The sequence below is a fragment of the Mytilus trossulus genome, chromosome 9, assembly GCF_036588685.1.
Source record: "Mytilus trossulus isolate FHL-02 chromosome 9, PNRI_Mtr1.1.1.hap1, whole genome shotgun sequence".
Taxonomy (NCBI): domain Eukaryota; kingdom Metazoa; phylum Mollusca; class Bivalvia; order Mytilida; family Mytilidae; genus Mytilus; species Mytilus trossulus.
Genome location: NC_086381.1, coordinates 25,736,688 through 25,763,154, shown reverse-complemented (window position 1 = coordinate 25,763,154; position 26,467 = coordinate 25,736,688). Strand labels below are relative to the sequence as shown.

The window sequence follows — 26,467 nt, the reverse complement described above, 5'->3', positions numbered from 1 at the left end:
TATAATATAAACTGGAACTTTAAATAAATCAAAATTATATCCTGGAACGCCAATGAAGGAATTGTGCAAATTCAAAAGAAAATTTTGTTTTGGTAAAATAACTTCAAAAACTGCAATACACAATTTACAATGATCTTTCTAATGTAAACATGCGTTTAGTAGTCAGGCTTTTTTATTTGGGCAATTGTCTGAACACTCCGGGTGTGTTTTTTGGATATGTTCTTTTTGCCAACATGAAGCACATATGTGATGCACGTTTCTAGTTATACCTTTAATAACTGTAGTGTGAGTTGAGTTGCTGTGCTCACATTTATTGCGTTGATACTTAACACAAAACCAAATTTGCTCTTTACCATTCTGGTTTTTGGACACTGATCTAAAATTGGCTTGCCTCACTTCTTTTGGCAAACTTTGTCCACTTAACATAACATTTTCCAAAATCTGTGAGTCATCAGACCATGTTTTTCTACCTAATTCAATTAATCTTAACCAAGCGGCGTAAAATTCTAAAACCGATGCCCAGTTATAAATGGAGCTAAAGTATGCGATTTTCTGTAATAATTTTAAACGTCCTTCTTTTTCCAATTTATTTTTGCAGAAATTATTTATAATTTCAAGTTCACCTGCAACAAGCATTTAAAAATTCAATTGCTTAAACTGCAAATCTTTACTCACATACTCATATTGTAAAAAAATATGTGGAAAAGACTGTGGATTTATAACTTTATCTGCAGACTTTATTTTAAGTCCTGACTTTAACTTTTTACTCTTTTTCCTTGATGATAATTTCGCTGACAATTCATTATCAGATGAATCCTCAGAGCTGGAATGTTAACTTGATTCAGATTCAGACTCGGTACTACTGTTCCCTCTCAATACAGATTCAGGCAACTGTACTACCTTCTGAGATTTAGAATCCAAATGTTTTTTCTTATGTTGAGTAGTTTTAGAAATAGAACCCTTAGCTAAATTCATCTTTTTTAATTGCTGCAATAACTCTTGTTCATTTGTTACTTTTTCGCTTTTAAATTTCACGTTTTTCTCTTTTGAAGTTTCAGCGAGCTCGGACTTTCCACTAAATTTAGTGTCAAAATCCAAACATAACCTCTTCAATTCATCATTAACCTCTTTATTTAATTTATCATTAGCTCTTAAATTTGTTAAAGTGATCTCACCCTTTGCTTTCTTTGCTTTCTTTGATTTCTTTTTGGGCTTCTCTTCTGATTTTGACAGCCCATCCACTTCCGCCTCCAATTCTTTGATACGTTGGTTGAGCTACTCCCTCTTGAGTCTTTGTTTCTTTTCTTCCAATAGCTTAACTCTTAATTCCAGCTCTTCATCGGACTCCCGAGGTTTCAACTCTTCACTCTCTTTGCTATTTTTCTTGAGGGGTGTGGTGAAGATCAATGCTGCGGCCTCATTTATCTTATTGTTCTCGTCATCTGACATAAGGTCAAGCATGTCATCTTCCTCTGCATGCAGTTCTAATTCATCCCGATCTGAGTTATTATCGGCCATTTTCTGAAATACATACTCATATGCCATGTCATCCATCTATACCAGAAGTTCCAAAATTATTAAATTTTTTATAGTCTATTATCGCCACTTTTCTCTTAAGACGATCCATAACTAACGAAAATATTAAATACAAGTAACAAAAGCTGTACAAATCTCAACGACGACGACAAGCGTTGATAAAAATTGAACAAACGACGAAATGCTCAAGTTGAATAAATACTATATATGATTCGCTACATAAACGATGATTCTTTCTGAAGAAATGAACAAACGACGAAAAGCTCAAATCAAATCAAGAATAACTTTTTGAAAAAAGAACAAACGACGAAACACAATGTTCTTTAACAAATTGGCTACGCTGATAGAAGTTTCAACGACAAACTAAGACATATTTAAACATAAAAATTCTAAATTATTAAAATGTTGACTACCTGTTTTCTGGTGTTTCTGAAAAGTGAAAATCAATAGTGAGTTCTACTTTTAAATTGAAATTTTTATCCAATATAAATTACTGTACTGCTTGACCAATAAAAAACGTGTTTAATTTAATTTAGAAAGCAGAGCAACTAAACCTTGACCAGATATGTGCTCACTGTTAAATGAAGTAGGACCGATTGTCCATTTACCAGTTCACTAAATTGTTTTTCTGATTCTTCATTAATTAATCATTTTTAAACAAAAATTTACACATGTTGTTTATGCACCTTGTCACTCGAGCTTGTCACGTGTGATTCTTAATTATGCATCGCCCGGAAATGTCACGATCACAAAAAAATTGTATTTCGTAAAATTACAAATTTTACATAACTACAAAGGATTATAACCAAGGCTTGTACTTAAATATCAGGGAAACAGATTGTTCATCTGAGCTATAAGTGATGATCGAATTTCTCATTGACCCAATCCCATACACTGGTAAAAAATGGAGATTACCTTCCGATTTATCAGTAAATTCATGTATATAACTGCACTTTTTTCTATTTAAAGTGATTGTGAGCAAACAATAATGATTATTGCAAATGTTATATTCACACTTACCGAAATATAAACCTCTTTAAACATACACATTCGCTAAATAATTATTTTTCTTCAGCAGTCAAAGATGGCGGATTTTTCCATCTTGTCGAACTCATCAAATCACGTGACTCGGATTTTATCGATGACAAAAATTAATCACGATTTGACTGGTCAGTACAGGAAGTGACCAATCTCTGTGTTATAGTAGTCTGTGTTATAGTAGTCTCAGGCTAACTATATTTGATATTTCATACCTGGCAAGGTCCTCATGTCCGTCAGACAGTTTTCACTTGACCTCAACCTCATTTCATGGATCAGTGAACAAGGTTAAGTTTTGGTGGTCAAGTCCATATCTCAGATACTATAAGCCGTGAATAGGTCTTGTATATATCTGGTGTATGGAAGGACTGTAAGGTGTACATGTCCAACTGGCAGGTGTCATCTGACCTTGACTTCATGTTCTTGGTTCAGTGGTTAAAGTTAAATTTTTGTGTTTTGGTCTGTTTTTCTTATACTGTATGCAATAGGTCTACTGTATTTGGTGTATGGAATGATTTTAAGGTGAACATGTCTAGCTGGCAGGTGTCATCTAACCTTGACCTAATTTTCATGGTTCAGTGGTCAAAGTTAAGTTTTTGAGTTTTGGCCTTTTTTTCTAATACAAATTGCAAGTGGTCAACAAATCATGTTGTTTATTTTCTTTGGTTACATCTTCTTACATCAGATTCGGACTTCTCTTGAACTGAATTTTAATGAGCGTATTATTATGCGTTCACTTTTCTACATTGGCTAGAGGTATAGGGGGAGGGTTGAAATCTCGAAAACATGTTCAACCCCGCCGCATTTTTGCGCCTGTCCCAAGTTAGGAGCCCCTGGCCTTTGTTAGTCTTGTATTTTTTTAATTTTAGTTTCTTGTGTACAATTTGGAAATTAGTATGGCGTTCATTATCACTGAACTAGTATATATTTGTTAAGGGGCTAGCTGAAGGACGCCTCCGGGTGCGGGAATTTCTCGCTACATTGAATACCTGTTGGTGACCTTCTGCTGTTGTTTTTTTTCTATGGTCGAGTTGTTGTCTCTTTGACACATTCCCCATTTCCATTCTCAATTTTATATTTGGTGTATGGAAATATTTTATGATCAGCCTTCAACATTTATTTTAGCAGAACCAATAACGTATAGTAAGCTACATATACAAAAGTTCCCTAAATAATAAGACACAAGACGACCTGAAAAGGAATATTCTGCGCCTGTATGCAAAAGTGAAATATATTTAGAAATAAAAGCATATGATGCAATGGATGGAAATTAATAAATAGTCAATCTAGAAAAAAATCCTACTATAGATCTCCAATGTTATGGTTTATGCTGTTTAGTAAAAAAGTTGGCAACAAACTTTTACATACTTCATTCAAATAATTTACATTAAACCAAAATAAAAAAAATTGAACAGGTACCGTTGAATGGATATAAAGGTAAAGCACCTAGGACAGACAAGCAGTCTAGTACAAACACCAGGATTCTCTTCGAATTCCCACCACCTAGTCATACCCAGAAAAGCGAATGGTTGCCCCTTCCCCCTATGCATAGTTATATTACTATATATATATGTAATACTAATATAGTAATCATAAATAATCATTGACCTAAGAAACTGCAGATTTGGAATAAGTAAAGTCAAGTAGATATTGAACCTTCACTGCAAACCATAAATTGAGAACCATAAGCCCTAAAAATCACGTAGCCTTTGATAAAATTAAAAGAGCCCCCCCCCCCCCTTTTTTTTGACAAAAAAAAGAAACAAAACACATAATGATAATAGTATTAACGAACGAAAGGAAAATTATGAAAGAAAACGATATGACCAAACAGATAAGTTGTTCAATTTAAAAACTCAGCGGCCGGTAATAATATGCACGGAAATTGACAACGTTGATCTATGTATTGTAGTCCATCAGCTGGTAGGGCAAAAATTCAGTTCTGTGTTACACCCCAGGGTACCGCAATTTTTTTGTATAAATTTAAAGAGTAAGATCTGAAGAATATTTTAAGAGGTGTTAGACTTTTGAAAAAGTGTCCAAAAGGGGTTAAAAGGGGACTTATTTCAGGGTATATCAAAAATTTAGTTTTGCACATTATTACAGAAAAATGTAAGAATAACCAAGTATTCAGTACTATACTTTTTAATAAATGGATCACATCATGTTTTATTAAAACGCAGGCTTATTTTTAATCAATTTTTAGATCGTAGAGGACCAAGAAAAAAGGGGGGAGGGTCAATTTCCAAAAGTCATGGTTTTGAATGAAAAGAAACATACGTACTAATGTTCTTGATAAAATGGTATATTTTTTCACATTGAAACATACAGCATAAAGTATATAAAGGGTGTTGAAAAAAATTTAAAGGTAAGAAACAATAACATAGAATCAACGACAACACAAATATAAGCAACCAGAAATGCACGATTCTGTCACAAATTTATACATCGCATTCATGAAATAACTCACATATTAAAACACACATAACTGTCAGGGTTTCTAGATTTCTATTTTTTTAATTTAACAACCGCATCACCACATTTTATCAAGCACACCTTTATTGAGGTCGATAGAGTGCACCTTTTCTGAACGCAAAAGAAATCGCCTTTATTTGTATTTTTTTCATAAATATTTCGGTACACATTCACTTTATAAGATAATTTGTCTCACAAAAACATCATAAATCGACAATTAAATGTTTGTTTTCAGTTGCAAATTGATAATGCTTATGTGTGAATACATTGTACATGTTGTATACTGAATCGAAGACGGTAATTTGATGATTTCCGGTATTTCACGAGTATTTGCACGTACCTATATTTTATTAAATAATTCATATTTTAGACGATATATAAATACTGCAAATGATTTAAACATTGCATAATGATTAATTCTCCAGTTTAATTAACTAAAACGGGTAATTGTATAACGAATTTCTTTATGAAAGGAGAAAATATGCCTTAATTTGAACCCTAAAAATCGGATTGTTTGTAATGTAAAAAACATTTTTTTTAAACAAAAAATCTTCCGAGTTACATTAAATATGATAAGTTTTGTATCTGTTTTAGTTGTTTAAACCTATACTTTACTTTTTTTTAATCGCTTTATATTAAAAAATTTCATTAAAACTTACTTAGTCGTGATTGCTAAATGACGGGACCATTGGAAAGGACGTTTTTAATCCTCTTTTGGACACTTTTTTTTTAGTCTAACACCTTGTATTTTATCAATAAGATAATGGAGTTGAATTCTATCAAAAAAAATCGCGGTACCCTGGGGTGTAACACAAACTCCTTAACTAGCGCGCTTTTGAGAACTAGCTGGTGGACTATTGACACAACATCGGATGGGGTCGATTCCGGCATATTCTGTTAAAAAAACCAGTAGCACTTGAAAATTTATTGATTTCTTAAAATATATTCATTTTGTTTTAATGATATTTAGTTGATAATTAATTTCGAGAGATGAATAGCTATCGTGTACTTCAGAAACAAGGTTAAGGGAGGACCCCGCCCCCATAGTGCGGACATACAAAATAAAGATGACCGTTCTCCATTTCTACTCGATAGAAGTGCCTAATTTTTTCATAACATCTGCATTAAGTACCAAAGATTATAAAATGAAAGTATATAAAAATCGAGGCGGAGATTTTTTAGAATCATATAACAATTATAGCAGACCAATAGAAGTAATTATTAGAGGAATGGGCAAAAATGGCGCCTTCTTCAATTTCGAAAAAAAATCTATAATTTTTTTATAATTTATTGACACATATTGATATTTTTATAGGGTTACATATATAAGGATTCAGATATCCTTGATAGTTGAATAAATATTTACTTTAAAAACAGAATCTTTTCCAATTTCTAATTTTACCGGCCATGCAAGGAAAAATCTTCAAAAAAATGAGACCCCTACTTTAAAATGGGTACAATTTTTTGCCCTACTTTGGACACCCCTTTTCTTTACGGATTTCGATGTGAAAAACTAGCGAAATTATGATGTAAAAAATTTAAGGTAATTGAAGTATACGCTTTTTTTGTACCCCTTTTTAATATTGCTATTTAATTCTACAGTGCAGAAAATCGAAATCCGAAATTCTATGTTCAGATGTGAAAAAATAAGATTTTCTTTTAATTTTTGGTTCAAACATAAAAATAATAAGTAAAGTAATATATTTTTCTTTTATAAATGTGCTTACAATCAACAGCATTTACCGCCGGTACTTTGATGTAAACGAATGATTTTTTTTTTTACAAAAGCGCACCATTTTTCTGCTGACGTCGGCCGACGCAAAAAAAAGTCCAATTGTAGGCGTAGGACTACTGAGCGCCACCGAATCACATTTTGACCAAAAAGGCACATCCGGTTGTCCTACTGGAAGGAACCTCCTGACAGAAAAACCCGATCCTTTACGTAAGAGGTTGAGCTTATGGCTAACAACCCTAACTTGGAAAAAGGTTATGTTACAGAAGCAATAACGAAGAATTTATCTACAATTGTGGAGATGAGCCTCCAAAGCAACAGTGGAGCAAGTATGACTGTTGGCAGTGAAAGCCGATAGGAAACTACCAACAAGAATCTGGAGACCCTTAACACAGCCAAAACTAAAAGTGGAAAATCTTCGTTACTGCCATACCTGTGCACGCCAATGTCGTACAACAGCAGTAAGTAAGTAAGTAAGTTAGTTAGTTGGTCAAGTGGTCTAACGCGCCGGGCATAGTGCAAGACCATTTGTTGCCACGATTTCTCAGTTGGATGAGTTCGAAATCGATCCAGTCTTATCCGTATATAAGAGGAGCACAAGTTATTATTTCTATATCATTGCCAATTTTGGAAGCGAATATTTGCATGTATATCTAACTGTTATATTTCAATTTAAGAATCGGATGTTGATATCAAAATTAGTAGTGTTTGTTCATCTATTCACGGCTGATCTAGACGTTTGCCTTTAAACGTTTGAAATATCTTTCTTTTTTCTTTTTTTTCTTTTTTTTTTTAATTCATCATATTTTATTGAAATCTGTACATTTGTCAATTTAAAACATCAAGTACCGGTACCTTATCCCGGCCTCGTTAATATTAGTAAATAAACATATTTATACAGTTGTTAGTTTTTGTTAGTATCATACCTACAATAATAATCAAGTATAACAAATGCACAGGTTTTGAAAATATATATAATTATAGTTTTTTATATTAAATTTCATGTTTTTCTTATTTGCACATGAACATAATGAGTTATACACATTTGTATGCATAATAGTTATATACACTAAATAGAAGATATATAATAATTATATTTGATAGACACAGCTGTTTGATACATTGCAGAAAATGAAAGGCAGAGGCTGTTTGGATATGAAATATATTTACATTATATGTTGAGTCTATTTGTTTTATATGTGGAGTCTATTTGTTTGAAATATCTTATTTTTCCCCGCTTGTTTTTAAGACCGTTGGTTGACGTATATTATATACCTTGTAATTGTTTTGTGTCATTCGTTTAATGTCTCATTTACAAAGAGTCTGCATCCATTTTGTTTTTATTCAAGAAGTGTTTTTGAAGAGACCAACGATTATGTGTGTGCATGTATCAAATAAAGCTCAAAAACATAACACTAAAACAGTGAAAAAGAAAATACATCGTCCGTAATGATAATTGCTATAAAGGTGTCATACCACCAATTAAAAGTCCCTATCTGTTCAACCAAATTTTACAATTTTCACAGCTTTCTAAATATTTTACCTCATTAGTTTAACTTCATAGAAACCAGGGGTGGTGTTCTCGAAAGTCTCCTAAGATTCGCCCTAAGTCATAGATAAGACCAATTGTAGGACGGACTTAAGATCAACTTTGGACACTCTTAAGTTGTGTCTCGAAGCTATCTCAGACGAATCTTATGTTAGGACGTCCTAAACATATCCTAAATCGAAATACAGATATTTGTTGATAAAACATTTTTAAATGACGAAAATATTGAATACAATTATTTACGAATTTTATAATAACATGTACAGAATAAATTGCATAATTACCAATGTAATTATATAAAAAAAAAGATTGTTATTTAAACTGGAAAACAATTTGTTTTGAAAAGAGAATTAAATTTTTAGTATAATCGTATCGTGAAACACGAAGTTCAAAGTTTAAAATCATTCACCTTTTCTTTATATACGAGTTAATAACCGATGGTGCGTTTCATTTCATGTTCATTTTCACGTAAAATAATGAACAAAAAGCGAAATCAAAACTTTATTACACTAGGATGAAGATAGGATGCTCTTAAGACACCTTGTTGGGTGTCCTAAAGTTAGGACGAAAAATGAGATATATCATAAATTAAGAGAGCTTCGAGAACACGACTTAGGACAAAGACTTGTCATAAGATAGACTTAGGACACGTCCTAACCCTAAGATAGCTTCGAGAACACCACCCCAGGTATATCCTGAATCGCACATGTATCAGCTTTATACATGCCAATGTTCAACAGGTGTTTAAAATCATATAAAAAAGAAAAGGTCTTCCGAATAGACATGATAGAGGTACCGCTAAAAATAACCCCTGGTTTTCTGGAAATCTTAAATTAGTATACTATGGAGTGCATTAATCCTCAATTTTACTGACAACAGTCGTCAAATTTTAATTAAATAATTGCTTTCGGAAACAAGCTGATTTATATACATGTATGCTTACAAATTTTCTTATGGAATGAAATTGCAAAGTACCTATTTTTATTGTTGCACACATGTAATCATCATCAAAATGTTCTTTGAGTTGTAGAATTAATTCTTTTAAAAACAAAAACTGTATCGGAATTATGAGGAAATATACTGAACACATCATTATCGCATATTTTCATCGGAAGTCTGACTTTCGTCGTTCAAACTTTATTTCAATACGATTTAAAAGGTAAACATTCGTACAGTTTAGGTTTGTTTAGAGATTGAGTTAGCAATACAAACTGTCTAAAGTTGTGTGTATATAGTTCATATTACATTTGTTGATATCCAATATAAATTATACGTCCGTTTCCGTGTAGTCAAACTTACACAGGGATCTTTCCAGGTCTTCATTTGGACCATATTTCTTTAAAAATGTCGTTGGACACTTTTAAGTTGTTGATAAAGCTATCCATGAAAACCACGAAAAGTGATACCCCCAAATATATAAAAGTACTTCACCGAATCGGAAAAACTAAGCATTTAATTAAGGACAATTTATATACATCTAGAAAGGAAAATGAGGGTTATTAATGTTATCTTCTCTTCGTGTTTTCTCAGAAAAAGAGTATACAAACAAACAGTGGCGATAGATTTCGGAAACTTGCGTTCGTCTCGGTAAACTTTCTGCACCTCTCCATCTGCGACAAAATTTCAAAAAAGGTATTTAGCATTTTAGGTCAAAGTATCGCCCTCACGTGGAGACTTGATTGACACCAAACAGCAAGCTATACAGAACCCAAAAAATGTAAAATTGTTTGAATTACAGATAACAGTTCTAAGATCCTCAATGTGTGTTCTTCGATTTGTGCTATTAAAATACCAGGTCTAAAGACTTTTTTTCGGTTTTTTTTCTTATTGCCAAAAATTAAACTTTTTCAGATATTGTCTCTTATAACGCCTCGTTTCTTGAACGACAGTGTAGAACCAAGACATTTCAGGACATTGAGTAAAAAAAAAATAGAGTGTACTTTTTTCTTTTCTATGCTATTACCAACAATTTTGATTAATTACATCAACAGTATGCTTGTAAAAAGTGCAATAACGTGTTGGAAACCAAATTCACAATAGAAAACCATAATCACTTCCCAATTAAGCATTTGCAGGTGCAATTCTGATATCGGTAGCAGTACCCGCCACACATTTACTCAAATTGACGAAAGTTGTATAGCACACAATCGACGAATCTACAACTTAAACGGCTATTCTTGTGTCTAAAGATCAAGGACTACAAGAACATGTCGCTAGTGAGTTCAGGCACCCACATATCGTAGTAGATAAATCGTTTTGCCTTCTTACTGTTTTAGAGTTGTTTTGATAAAACTTGATAAGCTAGGTAATATGGATTACACAAAACTGCAAATACGAGACCATGTTGTTCGAAATCAGATGCTAAAATAATGCAGCGAAACTGTACATTTGAGTAAAGATTGTAAACAAACTTAGAATATGACGCTCAAGTGACATAAATGTACATTTTGTAGTAGGAATTGGTCTAGCCATTCAACACTGATAATGCTTGACGATCAGCCATCGAACTAATTTCTCTTAACGACAATTAATATTAATCATGACATCTTTCTTCATTCATGCCTAGAAATATTTTGGGTCTTCATGAGTATCAAGGTGGACTTTCATTAAGTCGATGTAGTAAATGTTGAAAATGGCCTAGTATCTGAATATAAGATTGACATTGTTTTTGTTATTACTTACAGAACTATAAGACTGCAATAAACATGTACCGAAATAGCAAGTAAATGATGCTGCAGATATTTTTCTACGAGAGGGTACACATTCTGCTTCTTATAAATAGAACATTGCTTCGTCTTAGTAATCATTCTCTGCTGGCATAACAAAGGAGGAAAATATGTGTATCACAATACAGTATTTAAATTATATCCACGTTGAAGCCACTTATGTTTGGATTCTATAAGGTTCATAAAGAAAGTTTTTTTCTTGGAATAGAACAAAAACTGGGTGTTGTCTTTTATAAAGATAACTTTGTTTAGGAGCCCTAGTAAACTCTGTTGCTTTATTGTTAGAAAAGACACCATTATTGTTTAGAAGTTTAATCTACATGTGTATTTTGTATTTACAACTGAATTTATTTAAGTTTCTCTCATGAAGTAATCGTTTATAAGATGGTGGTAACATTCGGAACAATCAGATCTTCTGTTTCTTCTTTCACTGAAAAAGATTTTGTTCAATTTGAGTTTGTTATTCTAGTATAAAATAGGCATTATTTTTTACATTGAAATGAGTATGTTCATATCATACACATGCGTTTTCTAATTGGATTTCATTAATAAACCCTCCAGAAATATATTGACACACACACATACATTTAAGTAACACAATAAATTTAAGTAACAACTGTCATACTTATCATACTTTTAAAAGCAGTAATTCATAAAACTATAAAAATAAAATAATAAAATAAAAAATGAAAAAAAAACTGGGGGACTTGTGAAGTGTGTAACAAGAGCCTGACTGAACGGCCTCTTGTTACTGAAGCTGTGTGATGCACATGATCACACAACGAACGATTGCTGTGAAAAGCAATGAGAAACTCTGGAACTGAAACTCTGGTGAAAATTAATTACTGAGACTCTGGAACTAGCGATGAATAAAACAATAATTCAGCATGGAATACTATTACTTTTATTACAGATGAACTTTGTTCAGTGTAAATTCCTGAGTCCAAATATTGCTTATGAAAATTAAAAACAAGTATTTATACACAAATGAATTGACAAGTATAAACATAACAAATAACAACTAATTTGAGTGATATTGTTCACTGACAAAGATTAAACTATTTTTAGAACTTGAAGAATATATATATATATTTATTTAAGTATTGTAAACCGGTATGTAAACATTACCACGTGTATTTGTTTATAAAATTTCACGTTTTTGAAAGTATATAATAGGTTAAATGTTTTTCATTGGTCGAGTTAAAACTGACCATAATATTTGAATAAGGTCATTTCAAATATTTTGCGCTTTACTTTTGGCGGTTTTGTAAATTAAAGATATTGTCATTCGAGGTTCGCTTTTGGTGCAGTAAAGTTGTAAAGTTGTGATTAACCTGAGTATGTTTAAGAATAGACAAGGAAGTCCAATGTCCGAAGGTGAGACTGAGCATTCACACATTTCAACCGGTAAATCACAAAATAGCAACCACATAGTAGAAGAGCGCCGTGATTTAGCTGATACTTTTGAACTTTTTAAAGTGTATTTTGACAATAAGGTAGTAGATCTTAAATCAGATTTGGTCCGTGAACAGGACGTTATTTTCAAAAAGTTAAAAGAAGAGGTTTCACTTAAATTCATTGACAAGCACGAGGGCAACAAAATACAATACAATTTTAACGAGGAAATTATTACCGAGTTAAACAAGGTTTATAGCTTTGTTCCCCGTTCAGAAACCAATGTGTCACGTATCATCATAGACCTCATAGATAGGGTTAAGGGCAGAAACAAACTGATACGCATAGCAGATACTTCAGCCGGTGGTTGGGCTACTGTCAGAGAGTATGAAGCAAATGTTATCGCTTCAGACTCTGAAGATGAAAAGAAAATCCGCCAGGCGGACTCCAGAGCCATGCGTTAGACTAAAGACAAATCCCGACGCCCAAATCCTCACAAACAACTTCTAAACCGGCTCCCGTTGAAACTGCTCCTAATCCTTATTATTCCAATCATTATCAGCGTCAGAACCCGCCGCCCTTTCGAGCTTGCAGCGGGCGGCGTGAGCCGTCCCAGTACGATTTGTGCCATAGATATAGGAAGATGTGGTGTGAGTGCCAATGAGACAACTCTCCATCCAAATAACATTTTAAAAATTAAACCATTATAGGTAAAAGTACGGCCTTCAACACGGAGCCTTGGCTCACACCGAACAACAAGCTATAAAGGGCCCCAAAATTACTAGTGTAAAACCATTCAAACGGGGAAACCAACGGTCTAATCTATATAAACAAAACGAGAAACGAGAAACACGTATATATTACATAAACAAACGACAACTACTGTACATCAGATTCCTGACTTAGGACAGGTGCAAATATTTGCAGCGGGATTAAAACGATGCCTGTAAACAATTTGGCCACTAGAGGAAGAACTGTCCACTTGTCAAACGCAACCAGTTCAACTTCAACAATACACAACAGAACAATCAACAATGAACAGTTAGTTAATGATAAGTATTTATATTTATTTTCTGAATTTGATAGTGATTATTGTTTAAATCATGATATTGAGATTTTGCTTAGACAAGTAAGATTTTTTGAAAATTTCAAATCTAACACGGGTATTTTTTCTGGTGTAAAGGGTAGGTTAGCTAAAAGTATTCAGTAATGGGAGCATATTGGTGCGAATTCATTTAATTTAGACACACTTAAAAAATGGTTATCTTATTCCATTTATTGATACTCCTTCGAGCATGTACATGAAAAATAACAAATCTGCTCTTAAGAATGATGATTTTGTTAGAAAATCTGATTTTTGCGCGCAAATGTAATGGTAATGCGCGCAAACGTAATGCACCGGTGTAACTACTCCAAAGTATAGGAAAAGGCGCCTAATTTTAGATTTGAGCACTTTGAATTTATCGGTAAAAAAGGAAAAGATTAAATTTGAAGATTGGAAAATAGCTGTGCAATACTTTCAGAAAAATGATTATCTGTATAAATTTGATTTAAAATCTGGTTATTTTTATTTGGATATATGTCCACAGCAGCACACGTATCTAGGTTTTTCGTGGGAAGAAATTTTTTATTGCTTCACTGTTTTAACATTTGGTCTTTCAACGGGTCCTTACATATTTACAAAGTGTCTCAGACCATTGGTCAAGTATTGGAGACAAAATGGTATAAAAATAGTTTTATATCTTGATGATGGATTTGGTATGAATAACGAAAATAATGAATGCATAAAAGATGCTGAATTTGTGAAACAATCACTTTTGAGTGCGGGTTTTCTTCTGAACGAAGAAAAATCAGTTTTTACTCCTGTTCAGAAGTTGGTTGGGAATCATTTGGGATTCATGTAATTTCACTTTATGCATTCCTCAAAGGAGAATTGACGAATTATTACAATCTATTCATAATGTTTTCAGAGAAATTCCATATATTTCTGCCAGAAATTTGGCCAGGTAACGGGTAGAATTATAAGTATGTCTCTTGTGATCGGATATATTACTAGAATAATGACTAGATATTGCTATATGTCTATTGACCCATTTGCATAAGTTTTCAATTCATCTAGTACATAGTTAAGCAGAACAATTAGATATCAAGTCGACGACATGGGTATCTTTAAAGTTGGATGACGAAAATGCATAACCTTCGATTTTTTTTTTAAATTACCACGGACGGAAAACATATCAATCTAGTAGTTCAGTAATTTTCGTGTCTGCCCTTCCATTATGTGGCTGAAGAAAAAGTTCCAAAAAATAGGTAACAATTGTATCGAAAAGAGAAAATCGAGTGCACCTTTTTATGTAAGGGCGTGTTTGAGTTGAGTATTTTGTCTTGATATCGTACAAAGTAAAAATATTTCATACATCGTCTCGCTTCAGATTCTATCATTTTTATATATTAAAACTACAGGTTTACTTTATAACATCAAAAAATATCAGTACTAAAAGATGAAATATATGGGTCAAGTGAAATACCTATTTACCTAGACACAAACATTAACAACTATAGGTCACCGTACGGCCTTCAACACTGAACAAAGCCCATACCGTATAGTCAGCTATCAAAGGCCCCGATAAGACAATGTAAAACAATTCAAACGAGAAAACTAACGGCCTTATTTATGTAAAAAAATTAACGAAAAACGAATATGTACCACATAAACAGACGACAACCACTGAATTACAGGCTCCTGACTTGGGACAGGCACCTACATAAATAATGTGGCAGGGTTAAACATGTTAGCGGGATCCCAACCCTCCCCCTAACCTTGGACAGTTGTATAACAGTACAACATAAGGAACGAACTATAAAAATCAGTTGAAAAAGGCTTAACTCATCAGATAGACAGAAAATACAAGTGGACGTGGCCGGGTACTTATACATCCCGAAACAAAAAGACACAATGAACAGATCTGACAGTACTCGCATTTACCTGAAAGCTAGTTCAAAGCCCCTAACAACTAATAAAAGAATCATGCATCTAAGACTAAATTATCAATTCGTACACATCCAACATCCAATGGATTTAGTGTAAAGACGTCATAAACAGCCAGAGAAAAACATGACCTTGTGCAATGCCAAGTTACATGTATCGACAGATTGTAGATCCATGAAAATGTATATGTATATAAGATACTAGTAATATTTAGTTAGCTTTTAACCTACTGATAACAAAATCAATATTTATACCAATAAAAACAATATTCAATGATCTAATTACAGTGTTGAATAGGTAACCTTTTAAAATAAGTTAATTTAAAGGAGCAACAAGTTTACATGTATCATTTCTAAATTTCCGGGCACGGTTAACAACATTTCCGTAAAAAATAGTTAGTTTTAACGCTTGAGTTGTTTTATATTGTCATTTTTGGGCCTTTTATAACTGACTATGCGGTATTGGCTTTGCTCGCACGGTGAACTATAGTTGTTAATTTCTGTGTCATTTTGGTCTCTTGTGGAGAGTTGTATCGTTGCATTCATACCACGTCTTCTTTTTTATATTAGTTGTCGTCTTTTCTGGAGATCTTAAAAGTTATAAGTTTAATCTTTACCAAAAAATGGTTATTTTTCCTAATTCAAATTTAGACCGCAATGATTCAAGAAGTGTTTCATCAGATGCATGTCATTTACATGATGATAATCAAGATATGTGACAACAAGCCCATCTGACTGTGGGGTATTTTGCAAAATGTATAACAGGTTTTTTTTCTATATATCCAATTAAATCAATGGAAAGATGATGTTCGTAAAAATGCATACATAAATTTGTCCATTTTTAACCAGCTCAACCAGTAAAATGTTAATTTTCTTCAAATAACTTTCAAATAAAATCTTCAATCTCCCCTCCTAACAGACCTTTTCAACAATTGTCTACACCTACAGTTGGGCACGACTACGACAGGTAAGATGTGAGGGGTCGTCTCAAAAATAAAAATTGAAAATATTACTGTACATCACGATGAGATTTAATGCTTGAAATTTAATTGATTGACAATGCTTGAAATTTATTTGATTGACAATGCTTGAAATTTATTTGATTGACAACGATATAACTTTCCAATAGAGTAAAATGGCATGGATTTTTAAATTTAGAAGGAAAAAACAAAGATCAACTCATTTGTTGTACGGTGAAAAAAACCCAGATAAACCCCCCCCCAAAAAAACCAGCGATCTCTGATCGACTAAACAGGAATCAAATATGAAGGCGAAGCATAATTTCCACCGTGTGAAGGCCGTACACAGTATCAACATTTTCAGGACTTGGTTCAGGCGCACAAAACATGCGACGGGGTTTTACTAATCTAATAAGATAACAAAAAACTCCCTTATTCATGATTATAGACGAAATTTAAAAAGAATCATTAGTGCGAAAAAAATTAAAAGATTATAAAACCGGCAAAGATTTGTCACGGAAAAAAGAAACAGCGAAACAATTTCTGACCCATTGACAACATAATAAAATATAGCAATGACAGTGTAACATATAAAACCAACGATACTTGATCAACCTGACCCCATTAAACTCTAATGCTAAGCAATTCCCGCTTCTTGCAAGAAACTCAGAGGTCATTTTCTAGAACGGGGGAATGGCTCTACAATAAGAAGGACAAAGTCTGTTGTTTTATTTCGGAACACGGGCAATTAATTTTATTGGACAATCAGTTCGTGAGGACGACCATATAATTAAACGAGGGGAAAAAATAAGTCATTGGACTCCCAACCCCTGCTTAGCACTATCCAAAAAGAATTTACCATGACAAAGCTCTATAGTAACTAGTATGTTGAATTATAAATTCCATACGCAGGTATATATGTACTGCTTAAATCTTGATACATCTCCCCTTATTCAAGACGGAAATACACCAACTTTAACAAGGTATTTTGATCTTTTCCTTCGACCCTTGAAATCAATATGTTTTACCCCTCCCAAAATTGTATATGTACATTGGGAAACTTAAGGTTTTTAGAGCGTTTTCAGAAAAACTTTTACAGATACACATTTATTCTTATTGGCATGCGGCATAACATAAAGTGTAAGAGAAATCTGATCAGAATGCGGAATGATTGCAGTAATTCTTTAATGAATTCAACTTGAAATGTCGTGTAAATACATGTCATATATCGTAATGATAATCAGACGTTTTTGTCTTTGATACGACCCCTCAATTTTACCTGTAAACTGTAGGTGTCATCGGTCGGTGTCGAGAGTTACTAAAAAAGGTCTAACATAAGACCTTTTCAACATCTCTCTACACCTACAGTTGAGAACGACTACGACAGGTAAAATGGATTTTTTAAATTTATGATAAAGAAAATAGTTGGACTTTAAGTCACATTTCATCTTTTTAGACGTTGAGCTTCTAGCTGTCCTGGTGGAATTTGGAAAATTGAAAGAACAAATCATGTTTAATTGTATTTGATATCTAATTAAAAATGTTTTATGTCTGTTGACAAAGGTGGCATATGTTTCCACAATGTCTGTTACTTTTGGCCTTGTGTGCCTCCGTAATGTACTGAATACTTTGTATATTTTTAATTCATCAATTTTGTATTCTACTTGAACTCTGTATTCACCAATCACGCGATTAAATTTTCTGCTCTTTCTCTCAAATGTTATGGCTTACGATTAATTTGAGGTGTTGTAAATGGTCAGTCAGGATCCTTCTTCGTCAAAATTATCTCCCCATTACGCCAGTTCATTTTCACAATCGTAGAAATGGAAGCCATTGTAGGGATGACGCGCTACAAATTTTGCTCTTGAAAACCGATAAATTTATCCACATTGCACCATTACGATCCTTATATGTCAGTTATATTTTAAAAGACAAATGTATAAACTAGCTAATGAGCATCAGTTAATGATCTTGTCTGCCTTGATTCAACTTGAAACTATTGTCTGATCGGTTGTCAGGTGGAATTTTCGAAAATTCATAAACGTTTAAAAAAAATTCTAATTAAATATTTCGCGGAAAGGCAGACAAGATTTTTTTAGTGTCTGAAGACTATAAACCCTAGTTATCACACACAAACAAAATAGAATTTTTCGAAGATATGCATTTTCATCATCCAACTTGTAAGACTGTCGTGAAGTACTTTCAGTAAAAAAAACTAGCTATTCGGACACACCTTCTCTGTTTTTGTGACTCATTAGATAGGTATTTCACTTGACCCATATATTTCATCTTTTAGTACTGATATTTTTTGATGTTATAAAGTAAACCTGTAGTTTTAATATATAAAAATGATAGAATCTGAAGCGAGACGATGTATGAAATATTTTTACTTTGTACGATATCAAGACAAAATACTCAACTCAAACACGCCCTAACATAAAAAGGTGCACTCGATTTTCTCTTTTCGATACAATTGTTACCTATTTTTTGGAATTTTATCTTCAGCCACATAATGGAAGGGCAGACACGAAAATTACTGAACTACTAGATTGATATGTTTTCCGTCTGTGGTAATTTTTTCAAAAAAATCGGAGGTTATGCATTTTCGTCATCCAACTTGAAAGATACCCATGTCGTCGACTTGATATCTAATTGTTCTGCTTAACTATGTACTAGATGAATTGAAAACTTATGCAAATGGTGTTTTGAAAACAAAACACCTCGTAATTGAGAAGAAAATTGCATTTTTGTTTGTTTCTATTAACTTTTTAAAAAAAATGTCACTATTGTAAACAATACAGTAAACATTTATCGCCTTCTCTAACAAAGAGCTTCGATTCTTTTGTTCTATTCCAACCTGGTTTCCGACTGGTGTAACTTAAGGATGACGATATGGATAAAATTTGTCTCCAAGGGAAATGCAGCGATTATTTCTCCCTGTTTTGATTCAAACCTCTCTTATAAATGGTCATAGATGAGATACAAAAAAACTTAAGTACGAAAAAACTTGAAAAAGGTACAAAACTTTGTTCCGGAAATTGGATATAGAAAAATAAATTCTGACCCCATGAAAACAAAACAAAATATAGCAATGACAGAGTATAAATAAAATTAACAAAATTTGATCAACTTCTTGGAAGAATCCGAAAGGTTATTTTCAGGAACGGGGGAAGAACACTATGACGAAGGGACAATGTATGTGGTTTTCGGAACATCAGACGTCGGTCTCCAAACCCCTGCTTAGCACTGTCCATATTTATTTTGTAATGTCAACAAGCCCTATAGTATTAACTAACAGCTTGAAAAATAAATTCAATACGCAGGTACGTAAAAAAATGCACTGCTTACATTGTTGTAACATTAAAACGGGAAGTCAATTATATTTTTTATCAAAATTTATCATGAAAAACATCAACTCTAACAAAATATCTTGAAGCGGAGAATTTCCTCAGACCTTCAAAATCAATATGTGATTATCCCTCCAGAAATTGACTAAGGTGAAGATCGGTGGAAAAAACCAATTTGATCATGTTCACAAATGTGATACGGACGTACGGACAGTCCAGTAATTATTTTTCATAAATTTGGGAAAATTTCAAAGCTTTTACACCAACAGATTAATCGTTTTAACATGCGGCAAATAATTGGTAAAGGACTCACATAATCATTAAATTGAAGAGAAAGCGGATTAGGATGCAGAACGGTTGCTGTATTTGTTTTAATCATTCAACATGAAATGTCGTGTAAATACATATAAAATAAGAATATTGTATGACAGTGACATAAATTTATTTATTTATTTGGTTGATATAATTATATTCTGAAGATATATAGTCAAGACAGTAAATACCCGCAAATGCAATATGTTACGTATTGATAATCATGATGTTTTTGTCTTTGATACGATACATCTATTTTACCTGTAAACTGTGTGTGTCATTAGTCGGTGTTGAGAGATGTTGAAAAGGTCTATTAGATACATTCACTTGTTTAAAACTTATCATTGTTTGTAAAACCACAAATAAACTGAAGTGAATTATGGAAAAATACTAAAAATTAAAGATCTTTTGAATTAATATCTATTGATATTCAGAATATAATCTAAACACTAATGTTAACCAAGATTATTTCATCGAATGAACCAAAATCCCAAAATTCAATTAAATGTACTGCATGCAATGATGTTTAGCAATAGGTTAAATGATCTTCATAGGATTTCTGATGCTTAACATAACAAGAATATAATATGTGTTTTCTGCCGTGTATATCCCTCACTGTTGATCTACGACATATAGTAAAGCTAAGGTCCAACGAATTCAATCGTCATGCAAAATATATATTGTACTGTGTTCAAACTGAAGAATCTACGGACGTGGAAATGGATCACAAGTCCACTGAAAGCTAAATTTTTAGTTCATTCCAGTAGCCAAGTGATTAAGAGCGCTGGATACAGTACAGGTGATGATGTCATGATAATGTAATAGCATAATTTCGAATCGCGACGAGGGAAGAACAATAACTTGCTTCTGCAAACTTGCCTTTTTATCAGCGAAGTGCTGATATTTAGAGCAGTTACATATATATATGGGTTCGAATCCCGGCGAGGGAAGAACCAAAAATTTGCGAAAGCAAATTTACAGATCTAACATTGTTGGGTTGATGTTTAGACGAGTTATATATATATATATATATATATATATATATAGTGTCTAAAAATAGCAACAATCAACATTCAATCTATATAGGTGTGGATCAGTTTGTTAATAAACTGATGCAGTTACTAAATTGAATTATATAAGTGTCTAAGAATGTAACTTTAACACACTAATGAGTGTTATAAAATTAGGTGTTATATTTTATATATTATTCACGCAATATTTCGCTAAACAAATTAGCTTCATCGGGCGTGTGCATCTATCAAGGTGAAATTGGATGCATGACAAAAAATATCTTTGTAGCTTGAGCTACACAAAAGTTTAACATATTGATTAATGATCTGTATAAAACAATGTTTTGCCGTTTATTGTACATTAACAATTTTTTCAAAAATTGAAACAAATAGTTGTTTTAGTTAAATAGAAGTAAAATTGATGAGTTATTCCTTTGCTTTCGGGTAGAACTGTTTTTCATCCCTCTCATTAAGTCCATCAGGTTCAAGATATATGAGGCATGAAGATGTTATTGTTACAATAACATCTTCATGCCTCATATATCATGTACTGTAGTACGCCGCTAGATTAAAACTGACGTGGAAAGGTAACATATGGCCACCGAAAGCTCTTTTTTTGAGAGCCCAGGTGGTCGTGTAGTCTAGCGGGACGGCTGCAGTGCAGGCGATTTGGTGTCACGATATCACAGAAGCATGGGTTCGAATCCCGGCGAGGGAAGAACCAAAAATTTGCGAAAGCAAATTTACAGATCTAACATTGTTGGGTTGATGTTATGACGAGTTGTATATATATATATATATATATATAATGTATAAAATCTAGACATGTGTCAACTTTTAGACTTATATACACATTGTCGCAAGTTTAGTTTAGCCAAACCATATGAGGTCTGCCAAATATGCTAAGCAAAATTGGCTTTTTCTATCTTGGATATGTGTTGTTACCTCCGCGATTATTGATGTCGCTTGACAATAAGTATTGTGTACATTTTTGCATAGGTAATCTCGTTCTCACACTTTTCTATAATGACATTGACTATACGTGTACTTATACTTTAAAACCGACAAAGCAAATCTACCAATTTCTTTATTTATCTTTTTTAAACATTTTGTTTTAATACTTTTAAATATTGCCAATATTGTTGGTTTATTTACAGTGCTACTTTAGGAAGTTTTTATCTTACTTTGTTCAGTCCTTGAGGGTCTAATTTCAGAGGTTTGTATGTTGTCTGTGAATAAAAAAATATGGGTTACATATATATCTTACACTATTTAATTTGGAGACTACAATTGTATAGCCGGTTTGTAGTCGAACCGACGATTGTTTGAAGTATTCTATAATAATAAACAGTTTGTGAATGTAATTTATTTTATAACTTTATATAGTATTTGCTTTAATTAAAGTAGCTTAATTATTTATACCCCAAAAAATGTCTATAACCTGTTTCTTACCATCTACAATGTACGTATTATTAGCAGGCGTAAATGCTTTTGTATTCAAATTATCTTGAAATTATGACAACTCGGACGACAGCTAACTCGCCAAACTCACTCCATCTATTTATTAACTTCCATCACTTTATCTCGAAGCCCAAACAAAAACGAAATTTGACAAACTCAATTAATTATTAAATCCCTTTCTTATTCTCTTAGTAAATTCTTTTTTCCTTGGAACACTTGTGTCACAAAGTGACAGAAATTGCATTACTCTCTTAATTGCAGTTGTCCTTTTCTAGATTTAGACATTCCAATTTCTGAAGGTAAACTCCATATTAAAACTTACGACAAAACAGATGATTTTTCATTCTAATTTTCTTTTTTTAAACTCGCACAACTGAAGAAATATTTCAAAATCAACAGAGATTTCTATATTGTCTTCTCTTGTTTATTTCCTTATCTACGAGCTCCAATATTACACAGACACAGAACTTCACTCGCACCTTTCGAAAAAACAAGAACTACAGTACTACAAACAAGTACCACTGAGAAATGTTTTAATCATCAGTTTGCCAGGTTGTTATTTCTTCCTTTCACGGGGCACCTGTGTAACACCGAGACATGAACGTCTAATTGGACATTCAAACTCCTATTGAAAAAGAACTGACAAAATAATCAAAAGTATTAACATAATGCACTAGTGCATAAAAACAGTTTAAAAAAACACGATTCCTAGCTGTGTCTACTCATAATCGTGTCAAGTAGTCTGGTTTTGTAAGATCGTGGGAACGCAGCTATATAGCTTTCGTTTGTTGAGTAATGCATTTTCTCGTCGGCTTTATCTAGAGCTGTATTACGGCACTGGCTATACATTGTACGTGTACTTATACTTAGAAGTGACAATGCAAATCCATCAGTTAATATTTTTCTTTTTTGTTTTCTCAATAATTAGTTTCAAAACTATTAAATATTGACAGTAGGGCAGGTCTATTTGCATTGCCACTTATTTGTGTTTTTATCTTACTACAAGATCCATTTTCAGAGTTTGGTCTGTTGTCTGTGAATGAAAAATATATGTATCAATCAATATAGGTTAACTAGCTGTTTCTTCTCAAAGAAAAATATAATGTAAATTTCAATTGCTTAATTAATTCTAACTACTAAATAGAGTTTAATGGCGACTACCCTTGCGGGTATTGCGAAATTAATAATGTATATATATATATATAACTAATTCTAAACTTAATGGTTCCAAAGACCTTGATTAGTCTTATTTTTCATCAGGAACTCAAACATAAAACAATCCAAAGTCAATAAGAACGCAAACAGTGTTAATACCCTAATAGTTGAGGAGACATATGATCACTACAGGGGGCTTAAAGATAAATGCAAAATACAACTTTTAAAATGTTCACCTAACGGAGTTAGTTCCTAATCATCTTACTAAATGCAAATTTATCGACACGGAATATAATAAAGGAACACATTATATCAGTACCAACGCACTAAAACACAGAATGAATTGAAGCGCCTGGGTAAAAGACAAATATTTAAAACATTGTATTATTGCACCCGTTCTTTATTTCAGAGATTGGACTATCATTTACTTGTTAGATACTATTATTTTACCTTTAACTTCCAATATTTTAAGAATAGCCCTCCTCATTCTTAATAATGTTTGACAGCTGAAGGTACATGTAGCTTCATGGTTTCTTACAGGTAAAATTAATGATAGTCCAATCACTGAAAAAAACTTTCATTCCGCCAATGTCTTTTGTGATAAAAATACAAATAAAGAACAAATGACAATTACAAAAAACATTTTATTAAAGTCACCTTTCAAAATAATAATGTTGTCACTCATCAAAACGGTTTCTTGAGAGAAAAAAATCAATTTCAAATTAATTTTTACATTCCTAATACTTACACTGTGTATCATCGGTACAGCAGATATAGGTACTAACCAGGCGTGCGTGATCGATTTTGACCTTACACAGTAACGATAATCTTTTGTTTTGTTCACATAATATCAATGTGTACCTCAATCTGAACATTGTTGTTGTTTTAAGAAATGATTTGATCGTAAGTTGATGATTAGAGAAGTCTCATTATTTTCCCCAAACAAGAACAATTACTAAAAAACATGTGCAAATACTTGTCAAAGAAGTTGGCGCTTGTCTCATCCGATATGATTCTATATTCATTGCAATTCTTTTTCTGATAGAAGGCCGCTGTGTGTGCGTAATAAGTATACCATTTTCGATTAATGGCATTGAAATCTTTCATACATGTGTTTTTTTTCGATATTTCATTCCAAAAAGAAGTGTTGTGTACGGCGTATAGCTGACCACTTAAATCCTTCTGCACGCTGCATAGTTAAGTTGCTGTACACCGTACACAAACACTTTATGTTCACCCTTGTTTATTTAAGGGATATAAGCTGATAACAGTCCATTCAGTAAAATATTGTTTAATATTTTACAGAATTAACTGTTAGAGGCTTATATCTTACTTAAAACATTGTTTAACACGTCAAAAAAGGTAAAAGTAAAGAAAACGCAAGCAAAGATTTCTTTTTCAAGTATGAATTTTTTTTCTGAATTAACTTTCTTGACATTAAAATATATCCTACATGTTGGCCCTTTTAAACAGTATCTCAACTTAAAAAGATAGACAAAAACAGCTGAAGGTAAACAACAAGTATTGCTACATGAAGAATAAAACACAGGGTATGCGTATCATGATTTTTGCGTGCGCAAGGACTACTCATATTTTCCGCTCATAGTTTTCGTGAATACATTTACATACGGTTTTTGTTTCAAAATGGATAACGTGATGAAAGTATACTCTAAATGCAAAAACGAAGAAAACGATGTCGTTTTTAGTGATTGTGGTGTTTCAAACTTTGGATTAAAATCATGTGTATGTGTATTCAAAATCTATTCAAATACATTATTTTAGTATGGATTACACAGAGGATATAGTCAACGCAGCTGATAATGGCATCTTTATTGTATATTATATTTCAAAATGTAGTCCTCTCCTATAAGTTTCTTATTTAATATGGGGTTTTATTTTTTACTCGGTGGATTTGGGGGGGGTAGCATATGAAGACAGGTTCTTGTTGAACCATATCGAGTGCACCGCATTCGATTTTATTTCAAACATATTATCAATATGAATTAACGAAGAGATAACAACATACAATCAATTATATTCTTTTGTTGGAATTTTCAAGAGACTTTTACTTGTGTTTTGAGTCCCTTGTGTTTTTTTTTTAATGTTACCGAAACGTAATTTTGTCTCGTTTTTCTTTTGATTTTTTTTTATAAAACGATAACTATGAACAAAGTGCGAATCAGACTCACGATTGGTTTGTTTGACAGATAAAATGCGGTTATGTGTTCCTTTATTCTGCTTCCCATATTCATCGTTGTTCATAAGCGAAGTGTTGCATTCATATTTAAGCAATACTATCAGACTAAAAAAAACAAAAAAACTTTTAAATCAACGCCGGAACCTGAAAATTGTAAAGACTATTATACCCCTTAGCTCATGAAGGAAGTTCTAGATTCGCACTTTATACACAGGATAAGGTTTGGGTTGTTCATGGCCGTATCTATTTTTAGAAGCATTACTTTACTGCTTTTTTTCATTTTGACAAAAAGAAATTGATTAAAGCAACAAGACTTACAACGAGCATAATCAACTTATTGAATTAGTCCTAACACAGACAACCCTAAAACCTGAGAAAAATGGCTGTGATATAAGTATTAGAAGTGTTCAAACTCAATTTGAAAGTGATTTTTTCCTCAAGAAACCGTTTTATGAGTGACAAGATTATTGAATTGGTCATTTATTCTTTGGTTGAATTTTTGTTATGATGAAAACAATTGGAGTAAATAATATGTTTTTGTTTATTTATTTCATTGATTGAACTATCATTTACATGAAGAATCAGTT

At 32.5% G+C, this 26,467-nt stretch overlaps 1 long non-coding RNA gene across 1 annotated transcript in view; it reads right to left on the bottom strand.

The window, feature by feature from the left end:
• Positions 1-11,397: 11,397 nt before the first annotated feature.
• LOC134683740 (uncharacterized) overlaps positions 11,398-26,467 on the bottom strand; it is a 29,092-nt gene continuing 14,022 nt past the window's right edge. Inside the window, exons 2-4 of the long non-coding RNA XR_010101077.1 lie at positions 23,529-23,561; positions 22,252-22,296; positions 11,398-11,486 (exon numbers count right to left, since the gene is read on the bottom strand). This is a non-coding gene — a long non-coding RNA (uncharacterized LOC134683740). The remainder of the gene's footprint in view (positions 11,487-22,251; positions 22,297-23,528; positions 23,562-26,467) is intronic.